This window comes from Trachypithecus francoisi, unplaced genomic scaffold, assembly GCF_009764315.1.
Source record: "Trachypithecus francoisi isolate TF-2019V2 unplaced genomic scaffold, Tfra_2.0 Lachesis_group5, whole genome shotgun sequence".
Taxonomy (NCBI): domain Eukaryota; kingdom Metazoa; phylum Chordata; class Mammalia; order Primates; family Cercopithecidae; genus Trachypithecus; species Trachypithecus francoisi.
This window is the reverse complement of record NW_022681470.1, coordinates 93,953,536-93,970,227: the sequence shown is the minus strand read 5'-3', so window position 1 is coordinate 93,970,227 and position 16,692 is coordinate 93,953,536. Positions and strand designations below refer to the sequence as shown.

The following is a 16,692-nucleotide window of genomic DNA, read 5'->3' as shown; positions in this document are numbered from 1 at the left end:
GGCCGAGGCGGGCGGATCACGAGGTCAGGAGATCGAGACCCTCCTGGCTAGCGGTGAAACCCCGTCTCTACTAAAAATACAAAAAACTAGCCGGGCGCGGTGGCGGGCGCCTGTAGTCCCAGCTACTCGGAGGCTGAGGCGGGAGAATGGCTGGAACCCAGGAGGCGGAGCTTGCAGTGAGCCGAGATCGCGCCACTGCACTCCAGCCTGGGCGACACAGTGAGACTCCGTCTCAAAAAAAAAAAAAAAGAAATACTGAAATGAATGTTAGATACTTATAATACCAGAAGAGAAAGGCAATTAGCATTTGTGGACTACCTTGCCAGGGGAATGCATATTCCTGTTTAATCCTTACTATAAACAACACTTTGAGATAGATAATCTTACCCTCATTTTACAAAAGAGAAGCCTGAGGCCCAAAGAAGTCCAGTAACAATCTTTAGACTCTAGTTTGCCTATCTCTTAAAAACCTTGCTTTTTTCACTACACCACATTTTCTTCAAAGTAAAATTTCTCATCAGCAGCATAATTGCTGTGCTTCAAAAAAAAAAAAAATGCCTTTAATAGAATTTCACTACACCAGTGTATAGGGAGAGTTACTTACATAAGGTCTCTGTGTTAAAGTAACTTTCAGTAACTACAATGATCAATGAATTATCAGCTACATATAAGCAAATGAGATAGGATTCTGTTTTTTCATATATGCCCCAGAGCCAACTAGAGACTAAAATATGTCAAGTGCTCAATAAAATGACCTCACTGAATGAACAAACCCTGAATTGTTTGAACCAATGAAGTTAGAATAATGGTTTCCCCAAGGATATCCACTTCTTAATCCCTGAAACCTGTAAATATGATATGTTACATGACAAGGGAAAAATCAGGATGCAGAGGGAATTAAGGTTGCAAATCAGCTGACATTAAACTAAGGAGATTATCCAGGAACGAGCGCTCTGCAATGGCCCTCTTCAGTTTTACTTCTGTAGCTGCCCATGCTTGTGCTCTTTTTCAGACAGTAGCTGAAAAGCACATAAGCTGCTAGCACCATAGAAATCCGTCGAAGCTCCCTTTCTTCAAATTGGATACTTGTCGTAATACCTGTAGTAACCTCTTTGAATGCTCCAACAGTGCCTTCTTGTGTGATCACACATTAATATTTAGTTTGGCAGTTCCGCTAGTTTGACATCCAGGAGTTTCTTCTCCCTCACTGGTACAGCCAACTCCATCTTGAGGTCCTGGTCTGATATAAACTTTTAAAATGAGGTTTCAGGCTGGGTGCAGTGGCTCATGCCTATAATCCCAACACTTTGGACGATTAAGGCAGGAGGATTACTTGAGGCCAGGAGTTCAAGACCAGCCTGGTCAACATAGCAAGACCCCATCTCTACAAAAAATAAGAAAAATTAGCCAGGCCATGGTGGCATGTCCAGGAGTTTGAGGCTACCATGAGCCATGATCACACACCACTGCACTCCAGCCTGGGCGAGCGAGCGAAACCCTGTCTCTAAAATGTAAAACAAAATAAAGTTAATTTTTTTTTTTTTAACTCTTGAGACAGAGTTTTGCTCTTGTTACCCAGTCTGGAGTGCAGTGGCGTGGCTCACCGCAACCTCTGCCTCCCGGGTTCAAGCAATTCTCCCACCTCAGCCTCCTGAGTAGCTGGGACCACAGGCGTGTGTCACCATGCCCATCTAATTTGGCTAATTTTTGTATTTTTAATAGAGATAGGGTTTCGCCACGTTGGCCAGGCTGGTCTCGAACTGCTGGCCTTAGGTGATCCACCCACCTCAGCCTCCCAAATTCCTGGGGTTATAGACATGAGCCACCGTGCCTGGCCAAAAGTCTTTAAAAATATTGGCTGGGTGTGGTGGCTCATGCCTGTAATCCCACACTTTGGTAGGCCAAGGCAGGTGGATCACCTGAGGCCAGGAGTTTGAGACCAGCCTGGCCAACATGATGAAACCCCGTATCAACTAAAAATACAAAAAAATTAGCTGGGCGTGGTGGCGGGCACATGTAATCCCACCTTACTTTGGCAGGCTGAGGCAGGAGCATCACTTGAACGCAGGAGTTGGAGGTTGCAGTGAGCCGAGATTGCGCCATTGTACTCCAGCCTGGGCAACAAGAACGAAACCCTGTCTAAAAAAATAAAATAAAATAAAATTATTTATTTTTTATTTTATTTTATTATTATTATTTGAGATGGAGTCTCACTATTGCCCAGGCTAGAGTGTAGTGCCATGATCTGGGCTCACTGCAACCTCCGTCTCTTGGGTGCAAGCGATTCTCCTGCGTCATCCTCCCAAGTAGCTGGGATTACAGGTGCCTGCCACCACGCCTGGCTAATCTTTGTATTTTTAGTAGAGATGGAGTCTCACCGTGTTGGCCAGGCTGGTCTTGAACTCCTGACATCCTCAAATGATCCACCCGCCTTGGCCTCCCAAAATGCTGGGATAACAGGCGTGCGCTACTGCCCTTGGCCTTTTTTGTGTGTGTGTGAGGGAGTCTCACTCTGTTGCCCAGGCTAGAATGCAGTGGCGCAATCTTGGCTCACTGCAACCTGCACCTCCTGGGTTCAAGTGATTCTCCTCCTGCCTCAGCCTCCTGAGTAGCTGAGATTCCAGGCACTCACCACCATGCCTAGCTAAGTTTTGTGTTTTAGTAGAGCCGGGGTTTCAGCATGTTGGTCAGGCTGGTGTTGAACTCCTGACCTGAAATGTTCCACCTGCCTCGGCCTCCCAAGGGTTTTTTGTTTTTGTTTTTGTTTTTATTTATTTATTTATTTATTTTGAGACAGAGTCTCTCTGTGTTGCCCAGGCTGCAATGCAGTGGCGCAATCTCGGCTCACTGCAAGCTCCACCTCCCGGGTTCAAGCCATTCTCCTGCTTCAGCCTCCCGAGTAGCTGGGACTACAGGTGCCTGCCATCACGTTTGGCTAACTTTTTGTATTTTTAATGGAGATGGGATTTCATTGTGTTAGCCAGGATGATCTCCATCTCCCGACCTTGTGATTTGCCCGTCTCAGCCTCCCAAAGGCTGGGATTACAGGCATGAACCACCGTGGCCGCCTTTTTTTTTTTTTTTTTTTTTTTTTGGAGACAGACTCTCGTACTGTCACGGAGGCTGGAGTGCAACAGCACAATCTCGGCTCACTACAACCTCCCCCTCCCAGGTTCAGGCAGTTCTACTGCTTCAGCCTCCCGAGTAGCAGGGATTACAGGTGCCCGCCACGACGCCTGACTAATTTTTTTTATTTTTAGTAGAGTGAGGATTTCACTATGTTGGCCAGGCTGGTCTCGAACTCCTGACCTTGTGATCCACCCACCTCGGTCTCCCAAAGTGCTGGGATTACAGGCGTGATCCACTGCACCTGGCCAGTTTTTTGTTTTTTGTTTTTTACGAAAATGGGAACAGAAATTTTTTGGATTTGAGATTCTGTTAGATTTTGGAATATTTGTGTTATACCTACTGTTTGAACATCTCAAATTTGAAAATCTGAAACCTTAAGTGTTAACATGAACACCTTAATAAAGTTTGGACAGTATTTCTTTTATAAACAATATTATTGATATTGCTAACTATTAACATTAGAAATGAAAGTCGAGAAAGATAATTACCTGCAACGTTAGCACCCAGAAATACCCAATTGTGTTGGTGTTTGATTTAAGTTTTCATTTTTATGCATCTCCACCTCAGAACAATAATCTAAATTTACAGTTAAATTCATAACAATACCTCAGTGGTGTACCATTGAGTCCTAAAATTCTAGAATGTTAATCCCAGTCTTGTGTGTACACTAACATGCCTTTTGTGAAGTCTTTTGAAACCTATCAGATACAGCCTGGAGTCCATTTTGCTGAAGAGTATCTAGAATATCTGCTACCCTAAGAAGCAATCCTAGTCCTTTCCATAGTAGTTTAAGTTTTAAATTGTTCACCGTTCTGAGTAGTGTGATGAAATTTTGCACCACCCTGTCCTGGATGTGAATCAACATAACCACACCGTGTGTGCTGCCCATCGGTTAGTCATTGACATCATCAGCTTTTGACATCCAACTGTGGACATCGGCATGACTCAATGATTCAGGATCACCCAAAACAGATGATCCCCCTTCTTAGGCATAGTCAGAAGGTCGATAGTAGCTACATCACAATTCCTAAGTCATTCACTCTATCTCATCTTGTAAGCGATTTGTCATCTCATATCAACACAAGAAGGGTGAGCACGGCATGATGAGATATTTTGAGAACAAGAGAGACTATATTCACATAACTTTTATATGGTATATTGTTCCTTTTTCTTATTGGTTATTGTTCATTTGTTTTTTTTTTTTTTTTTTTGAGACGGAGTCTCGCTCTGTCGCCCAGGCTGGAGTGCAGTGGCCGGATCTCAGCTCACTGCAAGCTCTGCCTCCCGGGTTCACGCCATTCTCCTGCCTCAGCCTCCCGAGTAGCTGGGACTACAGGCGCCCGCCACCTCGCCCGGCTAGTTTTTTGTATTTTTAGTAGAGACGGGGTTTCACCGTGTTAGCCAGGATGGTCTCGATCTCCTGACCTCGTGATCCGCCCGTCTCGGCCTCCCAAAGTGCTGGGATTACAGGCTTGAGCCACCGCGCCCGGCCTGTTCATTTGTTACTGTGCCAAATTTATAAATTAAACTCGATTATAGGTATATACCTATAGGAAAACTGTGTGTGTGTGTTTGTGTGTGTGTTTATTTATTTAGTGATCAGTACTCTCTGTGGTTTCAGGCATCCCCTGGGAATCCTACAGTGGGATCTCCCGAGGGTAAGGGGAGACTACTGTATTTCCTTCCTTCTTGCTTTCTCCATTGCAGAAGAGCTAATGCAGCTTTAAAAGCTGGGGAACTTTAAAAAGTATATATTGCATCATCACTTGCACTGTTAATCAGAATCGTAAACTACGTGCATATTTCTAGCAAAAACACCTATAGGTACAAGACAGGTTGGCCAGACACGATGCTCACGTGTAATCCCAGCACTTTATGGGAGGCTGAAGTGGGAGAATTGCTTCAGGCCAGGAGCTAAAGACCAGCCTGGGCAACATAGACCCCATCTCGATAAAAAAGTAAAAATTAGCCTTTCATGGTGGTACATGCCTGTAGTCCAGGCTTGTTGAACCTGTGGCCCATGGGCCTCATACAACCCAGAACTGCTTTGAATAGGGCCCAACACAAATTCATAAACTTTCTTAAAACATAAGCCTTTTTTTTTTTTTTTCGATTTCGTTGTTGTTGCTGTTTTAGCTCATAGCTGTTGTTAGTGTTGGTGTGTTTTATGTGTGACTCAAGGCAATTCTTTCGACGTGGCCCAGGAAAGCCAAAAGATTGGACACCCCTGCTGTAGTCCAAGCTCCTCAGGAGGCTGAAGGGAGAGGATCGCTTGAGCCCAGGAGTTCAAGACTGCAGTGAGCGATGATACCACTGCACTCAAGCCTTGGAGACTGCAGGTACCCTATCTCAAACAAAACAAAAAAACCTGAGAGCTTGGAGAAGTTAGCACTGTTGAAGTTTGTGATAATCAGTAAATTTCAGAACTCCTTTACTTTTATAGCCCTAATGTTGCTCTAGGAATCCAAACCTGGGGAGACAGATATTATTAAGATGAGAAAATACAGTGTAAGGAATTCTGCTTTTTCTATCTGAAATTATGAAAACAATGAAATTACTCTTTGTGGCTTGGCATGGTGGCTTACGCCTGTAATCCCAGCACTTTGGGAGGCCAAGGCGGGCAGATCACTTGAAGTCAGGAGGTCAGCCTGGCCAACATGGTGAAACCTCATCTGTACTAAAAATACAAAAATTAGCCGAGCGCGGTGGCAGATGCCTATAATCCCAACTTCTTGGGAGGCTGAGGCAGGAGAATCACTTGAACCCAGGAAGTAGAGGTTCAGTGAGCCGAGATCGCGCCACTGCACTCCAGCCTGGGCGACAGAGTGAGACTCTCTCTAAAAACAAAAAAGAAATAGTCTTTGTGAACCAAACTTTTCCTATGGGACTCGGGATTTAGGACAATCTCAACCTCAACACTGTTGACATTTGGGGATGGATCATTCTTTGTTGTGGGGGACTCTCCTGTGCATTGTAGACTGTTTAGCAACATACCTAGCCTCTACTCACTTGATGCCAGTAGCATCCCCCCCCACTCCTTCAGTTGTGACAACCAAAATGCCTCCAATCATTCATTGTCACATGTTAGGGGAGGGGACAAAAGTCCCCCTGGTAGAGAACTACTAATTTAGAGAAAGATTACTGATCGTGAGGAATCAGTCTGGGTTTAGTAGGAAAGAAAGTTCATGGCAGACTAATACATCCTTCTTGTTAGAATTCCTGGAATGGCCTGGCATGGTGGCTCACGCCTGTAATCCCAGCACTTTGGGAGGCTCAGGCTGGTGGCTCACGAGGTCAGGAGTTCAAGACCAGCCTGGCCAAGATGGTGAAACGCCGTCTCTACTAAAAATACAAAACTTAACCGGACATGGTTTCGAGCACCTGTAATCCCAAGCTACTCGGGAGGCTGAGGCAGAGAATTGCTTGAACCCAGGAGACAGAGAATTTTTTTTTTTTTTTTTGAGATGGAGTTTCGCTCTTGTTGCCCAGGCTGGAGTGCAATGGCATGATCGTGGTTCGCCACAACCTCTGCCTCCTGGTTCAAGCGATTCTCCCACCTCAGCCTCCTGAGTAACTGGGATTGCAGGCATGTTTCACCATATCTGGCTAATTTTGTATTTTTAGTAGAAATGGGGTTTCTCCATGTTGGTCAGGCTCGTCTCAAACTCCCGACCTTAGGTGATCACCCATCCTGGCCTCCCAAAGTGCCGAGATGACAGGTGTGAGCCACTGCGCCAGCCAAAAAAAAGAATTCTTAGAATGGTAGATCAAAGTAATTCCATTATTGGTATGTCTTCATTAAAGTTAGACATTTGATAATCTCGCACAGTGGCTTTTTGGAGAAATGTATACTGAATGTTTAATTGGTTGAATAACCATACCCAAAAGCTACATGTTAGCAAAATGGGTTGAAGTTCCCCTAACCATGGACATCTAGGCAGTGGTTGTCACTGTTGGCTGCACATTGGAATGAGCTGGGAAGCTTTAAAAATATTGATGTCCGGGTCACTATCAGAGGCTGATTTAATCGATCTGAGGCACACTCTGGGTATCAGAATTTTTAAACTATACCCAAGTGGGCCAGACACAGCAGCTCAGGTCTATAATCCCAGCACTTTGAGAGGCCAAGGCAGGTGGATCGCTTGAGCCCAAGAGTTTGAAAGCAACCTGAGCAACATGGTGAGATCCTTTCTCTACAAAAAAGATAACAAGAATTAGCTGGGCATGGTGGCACGCGCCTGTAATGCCAGCACCTGAGAGGCGAAGGTAGACAGATCACTTGAGCTCAGGAGTTTGAAACTAGCCTGGACCACAGGGCGAAACCCTGTCCCTACCAAAAAAACAAACAAAAAAACAAATACGAACTGGCCGGACACAGTGGCTCACGCCTGTAATCGCAGCACTTTGGAATGGCGAGACCATCCTGGCCAACATGGTGAAACCCTGTCTCTACTAAAAATACAAAAATTAGCTGGGCCTGGTGGCAGGTGCCTGTAATCCCAGCTACTAGGGAGGCTGAGGCAGGAGAATTGCTTGAACCCAGGAGACAGAGCTTACAGTGAGCCAAGATCACACCATTGCACTCCAGCCTGGATTACAAAAGCAAAACTCCATCTCACAAAAAAATAAAAATAAAAATTACAAACTGTAGCCAGGCTATGCTAGGTAATCCTTATCCTGTTAAATAGTTGTATTAATGACTTGAATGAAATTGATATGGATATATTTTTTCAAATTTATACCTTTTACAAAAATTTTAAAGGGTAGGTAATATGTTGGTGATTTTAAAAAACAAAAAGATCTTCAGATGTGGAGTCTTCTATTGGATCCTATAACAAAAAGAAGACATTAGGCTGCGTGCAGTGGCTCACGCCTGTAATCCCAACACTTTAGGAGGCAGAGGCAGACATATTGCTTGAGCCCAGGAGTTGAAGACTAGCCTAAACAACATGGTGAAACCCCATCTCAACAAAAAACACAAAAATTAGCCAAGTGTAGTGGCCCATGCCTGTAGTCCAAGCTACTTGGAAGGCTGAAGTCCAAGGATTGAGGTGGAGGTTACAGTGAGCCAAGATCACATCATCACACTGCAGCCTAGGTGACAGAGCAAGACGTTGTCTCAAAAAAAGAAAAAGACATTAGCAGAAAAACTGAGGAAATCCGAATAAAATCTGTAGTTTAGTAAATAATATTGTTCCAACTTTAATTTTTAATTTTGATAATTGTACCATAGTTTTATGTATATATATATACACACACGTATATATATAACATTAAGGAAAGCTGAATGAAGAGTGTAAGAAAGCTCTATGTACTACCTTTGCAATTCATCTGTAAGTTTACATTTGTTTGTTTGTTTGTTTGCTTGCTTTCAAATAGGACCTCACTCTGTTGCCCAGGCTGGAGTGCAGTGGTGCAATCCAAGCGCATTGCAACCTCGAGCTCCTTGACTCAAGGAATCTTCCTGCCTCAGCCTCCTGAGCAGCTGGAACTACAGGCACAGGCAACCATGTTCAGCTAATTTTTTTGATTATTAGTAGAGATAAGATCTTCCTATGTTGCCCAGACTGGTCTTGCTAAGTGCTGGGATTATAGGCCTGAGCCACCGTGCCCAGCCTCCACTATCTAAGTTTTTTTGTTTTGTTTTGTTTTTTTGAGACGGCATCTCCTTCTGTCGCCAGGTTGGGGTGCAGTGGCGCGATCTTGGCTGACTGCAACCTCCACCTCCCAGGTTCAAGCGATTATCCTGCCTCAACCTCCCGAGTAGCTGGGATTACATGCACACGCCACCAGGCCCAGCTAATTTTTTTTTTTTTTTTTTTTTTTTTGAGGCAGAGTCTCGCTCTGCCGCCCAGGCTGGAGTGCAGCGGCCGGATCTCAGCTCACTGCAAGCTCCGCCTCCTGGGTTTACGCCGTTCTCCTGCCTCAGCCTCCCAAGTAGCTGGGACTACAGGCGCCTGCCACCTCGCCCAGCTAGTTTTTGTATTTTTAGTAGAGACGGGGTTTCACGTGTTAGCCAGGATGATCTGAATCTCCTGACCTCGTGATCCGCCCGTCTTGGCCTCCCAAAGTGCTGGGATTACAGGCTTGAGCCACCACGCCCGGCCTTTTTTGTTGTTGTTGTTGAGATGGAGCCTCCCTCTGCGGCCCAGGCTGGAGTGCAGTGGTGCTATCTCATCTCGGCTCACTGCAAGCTCCGCCTCCCGGGTTCACGCCATTCTCCTGCCTCAGCCTCCTGAGTAGCTGGGACTTCAGGCGCCCGGCTAATTTTTTTTGTATTTTTAGTAGAGATGGGGTTTCACCATATTAGCCAGGGTAGTCTCGATCCCCTGACCTCGTGATCCACCCGCCTCGGCCTCCCAAAGTGCTGGGATTACAGGTGTGAGCCACCATGCCCAGCCTAATTTTAGAACATTTTTATCACCCCTAAAATAATCCTATCAGTAGGCACATTCCATTTCTCCCTCACCTACCCTCTGGCAACCACGAGTCAATTATATAATTAATAAGCAAATTCTGGACAATTCATATAATTGAAATCATACTATATGAAGTCCTTTGCAACTGGCTTCTTTTACTTTGTTATCAGGCTTCATTCACGTTATATCGTGCATCAGAACTTTGTTTCTTATTGCCAAATAATATTCCATTTTATGGCTGTACCACATTATGTTTATTCATTTATCAGTTGATGAACATGTGAGTTTTTTCCACTTTTTGGCTATTAGGAATAATACTGCCATGTACATTTGTGCACAAGTTTTGTATACAGATGTTTTCATTTTTCTTTTTTTTTTTTTTTTTTGAGACGGAGTCTCGCTGTCGCCCAGGCTGGAGTGCAGTGGCCGGATCTCAGCTCACTGCAAGCTCCGCCTCCCGGGTTTACGCCATTCTCCTGCCTCAGCCTCTCAAGTAGCTGGGACTACAGGCGCCTGCCACCTCGCCCGGCTAGTTTTTTTTTTTTTTGTATTTTTTAGTAGAGACGGGGTTTCACCATGTTAGCCAGGATGGTCTTGATCTCCTGACCTCGTGATCCGCCCGTCTCGGCCTCCCAAAGTGCTGGGATTACAGGCTTGAGCCACCGCGCCCGGCCTCATTTTTCTTCTATACCTGAGAGTGGAAGTGCAGGTCATATAGTAACTCCATGTTTTACCTTTTGAGGAACTGCTGGACTTTTCCAAAGTGGCTTCACTATTTTAAAATTCCAACAGCAACGTATAAGAATACCAGTTTGGGGCCAGGCACAGTGGCTCACGCCTGTAATCCCAGCACTTTGGGAGGCCGAGGTGGGCGGATTGCCTGAGCTCACGAGTTCGAGACCGGCCTAGGCAACACAGTGAAACCCCCGTCTCTACTAAAGTACAAAAAATTAGCTGGGCGTGGCATCGTGCACCTGTAATCCCAGCTACTCGGGAGGCTGAGGCAGGAGAATTGCTTGAATCTGAGAGGCAGAAGTTGCAGTGAGGCAAGATTGTGCCACTGCACTCCAGCCCAGGTGACAGAGCAAGACTCTGTCTCAAAAAAAAAAAAAAAAAAAAGGACCAGACGCAGTGGCTCACACCTGTAATCCCAGCACTTGGGAGGCCGAGGCAGGTGGATCACGAGGTCAGGAGTTCAAGACCAGCCTGGCCAACATGGTGAAACCTCATCTCTACTCAAAATACAAAATTGTCGGGCGCAGTGGCTCACGCCTGTAATCCCAGCACTTTGGGAGGCTAAGGCAGGCAGATCACGAGGTTGGGAGATTGAGACCAACCTGGCTAACACGATGAAACCCTGTCTCTACTAAAAATACAAAAAACTAGACAGGTGTGATGGCGGGCACCTGTAGTCCCAGCTACTCGGGAGGCTGAGGCAGGAGAATGGAATGAACCCGGGAGGCAGAGCTTACAGTGAGCTGAGATCGCACCACTGCACTCCAGCCTTGGCGAAAGCGAGACTCTGTCTCAAACAAAAACAAAAATAGAAAACAAAACAAAACAAAACAAAATTAGCTAGGCATGGTGGCACACACCTGTAATCCCAGCTACTCAAGAGGCTGAGGCAAGAGAATGGCTGGAACCCGGGAGGCAGAGATTGTGATGAGCCAAGATCGTACCATGGCACTCCAGCCTGGGTGATAGAGTGGGATTCCATCTCAAAAAGAAAAAGAAAAAACAAACAGTTTTCTGCTCGCTTCAGCAGTACGTATACTAAAATTGGAACCATACGGAGATTAGCATGGTCCCTGTGCAAGGATGACGTGGAAATTCATGAAGTGGCCCATACTTTTACTGGGTAAAGAAAATGTGATACATATACACCATGGAATATTATGCAACCATAAAAAGGAATGAGATCATGTCTTTTGGAGTGACATGCATGAAGCTAGAAGCCATTATCCTCAGCAAACTAACACAGGAACAGAAAACCAAACACCGTATGGTCTCACTTATAAGTGGGAGCTGAACAATGAGAAAACGTGGACACAGGGAGGGGAACAACACACACTGGGGCCTGTCGTTGGGGGGTATCGGGAGGGAGAGCATTAGGAAAAATAGCTAATGCATGCTGAGATTAATACCTAGGTGATGGATTGATAGGTGCAGCAAATCACTATGGCACACCTGTGTAACAAACCTGCACATCCTACACATACCCCAAAACTAAAAATTACAATTAAATAACCACAGATCATCAATACTTGTACTTTCTCTTTTTTTTGAGACTGAGTTCTGTGTCGCCCGGGCTGGAGTGCAGTGGTGTGATCTTGGCTCACTGCAACCTCTGCCTCCCAGATTCAAGTAATTCTCCTGCCTCAGCCTCCCAACTAGCTGGGATTACAGGCGTGTGCCACCATGTCGAGCTAATTTTGTATTTTTAGTAAAGACGGGGTTTTGCCATGTTGACCAGGCAGCTCTCAAATTCCTGACCTCGGGTCATCCACTTGCCTCAGCTTCCCAAAGTGCTGGGATTACAGGCGTGAGCCACCATGCCAGGCTAATACTTGTACTTTCTATGAGTAAAAATAAATGAGTTCTTTGAATCTCAAAACAAAACAAAAAAAAGAGAGAATCCCAGTTTTTCCAGATCCTGTCCAACACATACATTGTCAGTTCTTTTGATTTTAGCCATTCTAGTGGATGTGAAGTGGTATCTTATTGTGGTTTTTATTTGCATTTTCTAGATGACTGATACTGTTGAGCATCTTCTCATGTGCTTATTGGCCATTTGTATATCTTTGATGCTTTGAAGAAATGCCTACTCAAATCTTTTGCCTTTTTTTTTTTTTTAATTTGAGGCAGAGTCTCACTCTGTTGCCCCGGCTGGAGTGCAGTGGTGCAATCACTGCTCACTGCAACCTCAGCCTTCCAGACCCAGGTGATCCTCCCACCTCAGCCTTCTAAATAACTGGGTCCACAGTGGCACGCTACCACACCTGGCTGATTTTTTAGATTTTTTTTTTTTTTTTTTGAGACTGAGTCTGGCTCTGTCGCCCAGGCTGGAGCGCAGTGGCCGGATCTCAGCTCACTGCAAACTCCGCCTCCCAGGTTCACGCCATTCTCCTGCCTCAGCCTCCTGAGTAGCTGGGATTACAGGCGCCCGCCACCTCGCCCGGCTAGTTTTTTGTATTTTTTAGTAGAGACGGGGTTTCACCGTGTTAGCCAGGATGGTCTTGATCTCCCGACCTCATGATCCACCCATCTCGGCCTCCCAAAGTGCTGGGATTACAGGCTTGAGCCACCGCGTCTGGCTGATTTTTTAGATTTTTTTGTAGAGAGCAGGTCTTATTATGTTACCCAGGCTGGTCTCAAACTCTGGGCATAAGCGATCCTTCTGCCTCAAGCCTCAAAAAAGTGCTGGGATTGCAGGTGTAAGCCACTGCACCTGGCTCTTTTGCCCCTTTTTATTTTATTTATTTATTTGTTTGTTTTATTTATTTATTTTGAGACCGTTCGCTCTGTTGCCAGGCTGGAGTGCAATGGCGTGATCTCGGCTCACCGCAACCTCCACTCCTGGGCTCAAGCGATTCTCCTGCCTCAGCCTGCGGAGTGGCTGGGACTACAGGCATACACCACCATCCCCGGCTAATTTTGTATTTTTAGTAGAGAAGGGTTTTCACTATGTTGGCCAGGCTGGTCTCAAACTCCTCACCTCAGGTGATCTGCCCACCTCGGCCTCCCAAACTGCTGGGATTACAGATGTGAGCCACACCGCCAGGCCCCCCATTTTTAAACCGAGTTGCTTTTTTAAGTTGTAGGTGTTCTTTATATATTATGGAGATAAGTTCTATGTGATTTGCAAATATTTTCTCCCATTCTGTGGGTTGTCTTCCACTTACTTGATGGTATCCTTTGAAGTACAAGTGTCTGATTTGGATAAAATTCAGTTATCTATTTTTAGTTTTTTGTTTTTTGTTGTTTTTTTTTTTTGAGGCAGAGTCTTGCTCTGTCACCAGGCTCGTGTGCAGTGGCGCAACCTTGGCTCACTGCAACTTCTGCCTCCTGGGTTCAAGTGATTCTCCTGCCTCAGCCTCCTGAGTAGCTGGGACTACAGGTGCACATCACCATGGCCATCTAATTTTTGTATTTTTAGTAGAGACAGGGTTTCTCCATGTTGGCCAGGATGGTCTGGATATCTTGACCTTGTGATCCGCCCACCTCAGCCTCCCAAAGTGCTGGGATTACAGGTGTGAGCCACTGTGCCCAGCCTATTTTTAGTTCTTTTGCTTGTACTTTTGATGTTATATCTAAGAAACCATTGCCTAACACACGATAATGAAGATTTACTCCTATATTTTCTTCTGTAGAAAATTAGAGCCTGAGCACAGTGGCGCACACCTGTAATCCCATCACTTCGGAAGGCCAAAGTGGGTGAATCACCTGAGATTAGGAGTTCAAGACCTGCCTGACCAACATGGTGAAACCTGTCTCTAACCAGGCCGAGCACAGTGGCTCAAGCCTGTAATCCCAGCACTTTGGGAGGCCGAGACGGGTGGATCACGAGGTCAGAAGATCGAGGCCATCCTGGCTAACACGGTGAAACCCCGTCTCTACTAAAAAATACAAAAAAACTAGCCGGGGGACGTGGCGGGCGCCTGTAGTCCCAGCTACTTGGGAGGCTGAGGCAGGAGAATGGCGTGAACCCGGGAGGCGGAGCTTGCAGTGAGCCGAGATCCGGCCACTGCACTCCAGACTGGGCGACAGCGCGAGACTCCGTCTCAAAAAAAAAAAAAAAGGCCGGGCGCGGTGGCTCAAGCCTGTAATCCCAGCACTTTGAGAGGCCGAGACGGGCGGATCACGAGGTCAGGAGATCGAGACCATCCTGGCTAACACAGTGAAACCCCGTCTCTACTAAAAAATACAAAAACTAGCCGGGCGAGCTGGCGGGCGCCTGTAGTCCCAGCTACTTGGGACGCTGAGGCAGGAGAATGGCGTAAACCCGGGAGGCGGAGCTTGCAGTGAGCTGAGATCGGCCACTGCTCTCCAGCCTGGGCGACAGAGCGAGACTCAGTCTCAAAAAAAAAAAAAAAAAATCGTGTCTCTAGTAAAAAGACAAAAATTAGTTGGGCGTGGTGGCAGGCGCTTGTAATCCCAGCTACTCGGGAGGCTGAGGCAGGAAAATTGCTTGAACCCGGGAGCGGAGGTTGCGGTGAGCCATGATCCTGCCATTGCACTCCAGCCTGGGCAACAAGAGCAAAACTCTGTCTCAAAAAAAAAAAAAAAAAAGAAAAGAAAACTCGGCCCCTGCAAGTTTTTGTGTTTTGTTTTTGTTTTTGTTTTTGTTTTGAGATGGAGTCTGGCTCTGTTGCCCAGGCTGGAGTGCAGTGGCGCGATCTCAACTCGCTGCGAGCTCTGCCTCTGGGGTTCACGCTATTCTCCCGGCCTCAGCCTCCCGAGTAGCTGGGACTACAAGCACCTGCCACCAAGTCCAGCTAATTTTTTGTGTTTTTGGTAGAGACGGGGTTTCACCATGTTAGCCACGGTGGTCCCGATTTCCTGACCTCATGATCCGACCGCCTGGGCCATCCGAAGTGCTGGGATTACAGGCGTGAGCCACCGCGCCCCGCCGCCCCCTGCGAATTTTGTACCTGTAGCTCTTACATTTTGGTCTGTGATCTATTTTGAGATCATTTTTGTATATAATGTGAGATAGGGGTCCATTTTCATTCTTTTGCTTAAGTATCAGGCTGTCCCAGCACCATTTGTTAGAGACCATTCTTTCCTCATTGAATTGTCTTGGCATCCATGTAGGAAATCACTTGACCATGATCATGTAAGTGTGTGCCAGTACCAGACAATCTTGATTACTGTAGCTTTACAGTAAGTTTTGGAATCAAGATGTATGAGGCCTTTAAATTTGTTATTTTTCAAGAATGCTTAGGCTATTCCAGGTCTATGGCATTTCCATATGAGTTTTGAGTTCAGCTTCAACAGTTTTTTCTTGAGACAGGGTTTCACTGTGTCACCCAGGTTGGAGTGCAGTGGCACAATGCCAGAGTCAACTGCACTTTCGCCCTCTCAGGTTCAAGCGATCCTCCCACCTCAGCTCCCCAAATAGCTGGGACTACAAGCAGGAGCCACTACACCCAGCTAATTTTGTATTTTTCGTAGAGACAGGATTTCACCCTGTTGCCCAGGCTGGTCTCGAATTCCTAGCTCAATTGATCCACCCGCCTCAGCCTCCCAAAGAGCTGGGATTATAGGCATGAGCCACCACACCTAGCCAGCTTGACAATTTTGACCAAAAAGATTGCTGGAGCCGGGCGCGGTGGCTCAAGCCTGTAATCCCAGCACTTTGGGAGGCCGAGACGGGCGGATCACGAGGTCAGGAGATCGAGACCATCCTGGCTAACACGGTGAAACCCCGTCTCTACTAAAAATACAAAAAACTAGCCGGGCGAGGTGGCAGACGCCTGTAGTCCCAGCTACTGGGGAGGCTGAGGCAGGAGAATGGCGTGAACCCGGGAGGCGGAGCTTGCAGTGAGCTGAGATCCGGCCACTGTACTCCAGCCTGGGCAACAAAGCGAGACTCCGTCTCAAAAAAAAAAAAAAAAAGATTGCTGGGATTTTGATAGTAGCAATATTGTTTTTAAAAAAGGGGTGGTTGCCGGGCGCGGTGGCTCAAGCCTGTAATCCCAGCACTTTGGGAGGCCGAGACGGGCGGATCACGAGGTCAGGAGATCGAGACCATCCTGGCTAACACGGTGAAACCCCGTCTCTACTAAAAATACAAAAACTAGCCGGGCGAGGTGGCAGGCGCCTGTAGTCCCAGCTACTTGGGAGGCTGAGGCAGGAGAATGGCGTAAACCCGGGAGGCGGAGCTTGCAGTGAGCTGAGATCCGGCCACTGCACTCCAGTCCGGGCGACAAAGCGAGACTCCGCCTCAAAAAAAATAAAAAATAAAAAATAAAAAATAAAATAAAAAAGGGGTGGTGATTTTAGTGAACTGTGTTCTCAGTATGAAGCAATGGTGTGATGGAGTTACGAAAGTCACTCTTGGAAATACAGTATCCTAAATTAGGGAAACAGTAGATCATACTTGAAGTGTATTGGGGTAATATAGAGAAGGGAGTTGTACTGC

At 46.3% G+C, this 16,692-nt stretch overlaps 1 non-coding gene across 1 annotated transcript; it reads left to right on the top strand.

The window, feature by feature from the left end:
- The first annotated feature begins 11,292 nt into the window (after window positions 1-11,292).
- LOC117076987 lies at window positions 11,293-11,401 on the top strand. Its single transcript, XR_004434590.1, has one exon. It is a non-coding gene; the product is annotated as a U6 spliceosomal RNA (small nuclear RNA).
- The last annotated feature ends 5,291 nt before the right edge of the window (window positions 11,402-16,692 follow it).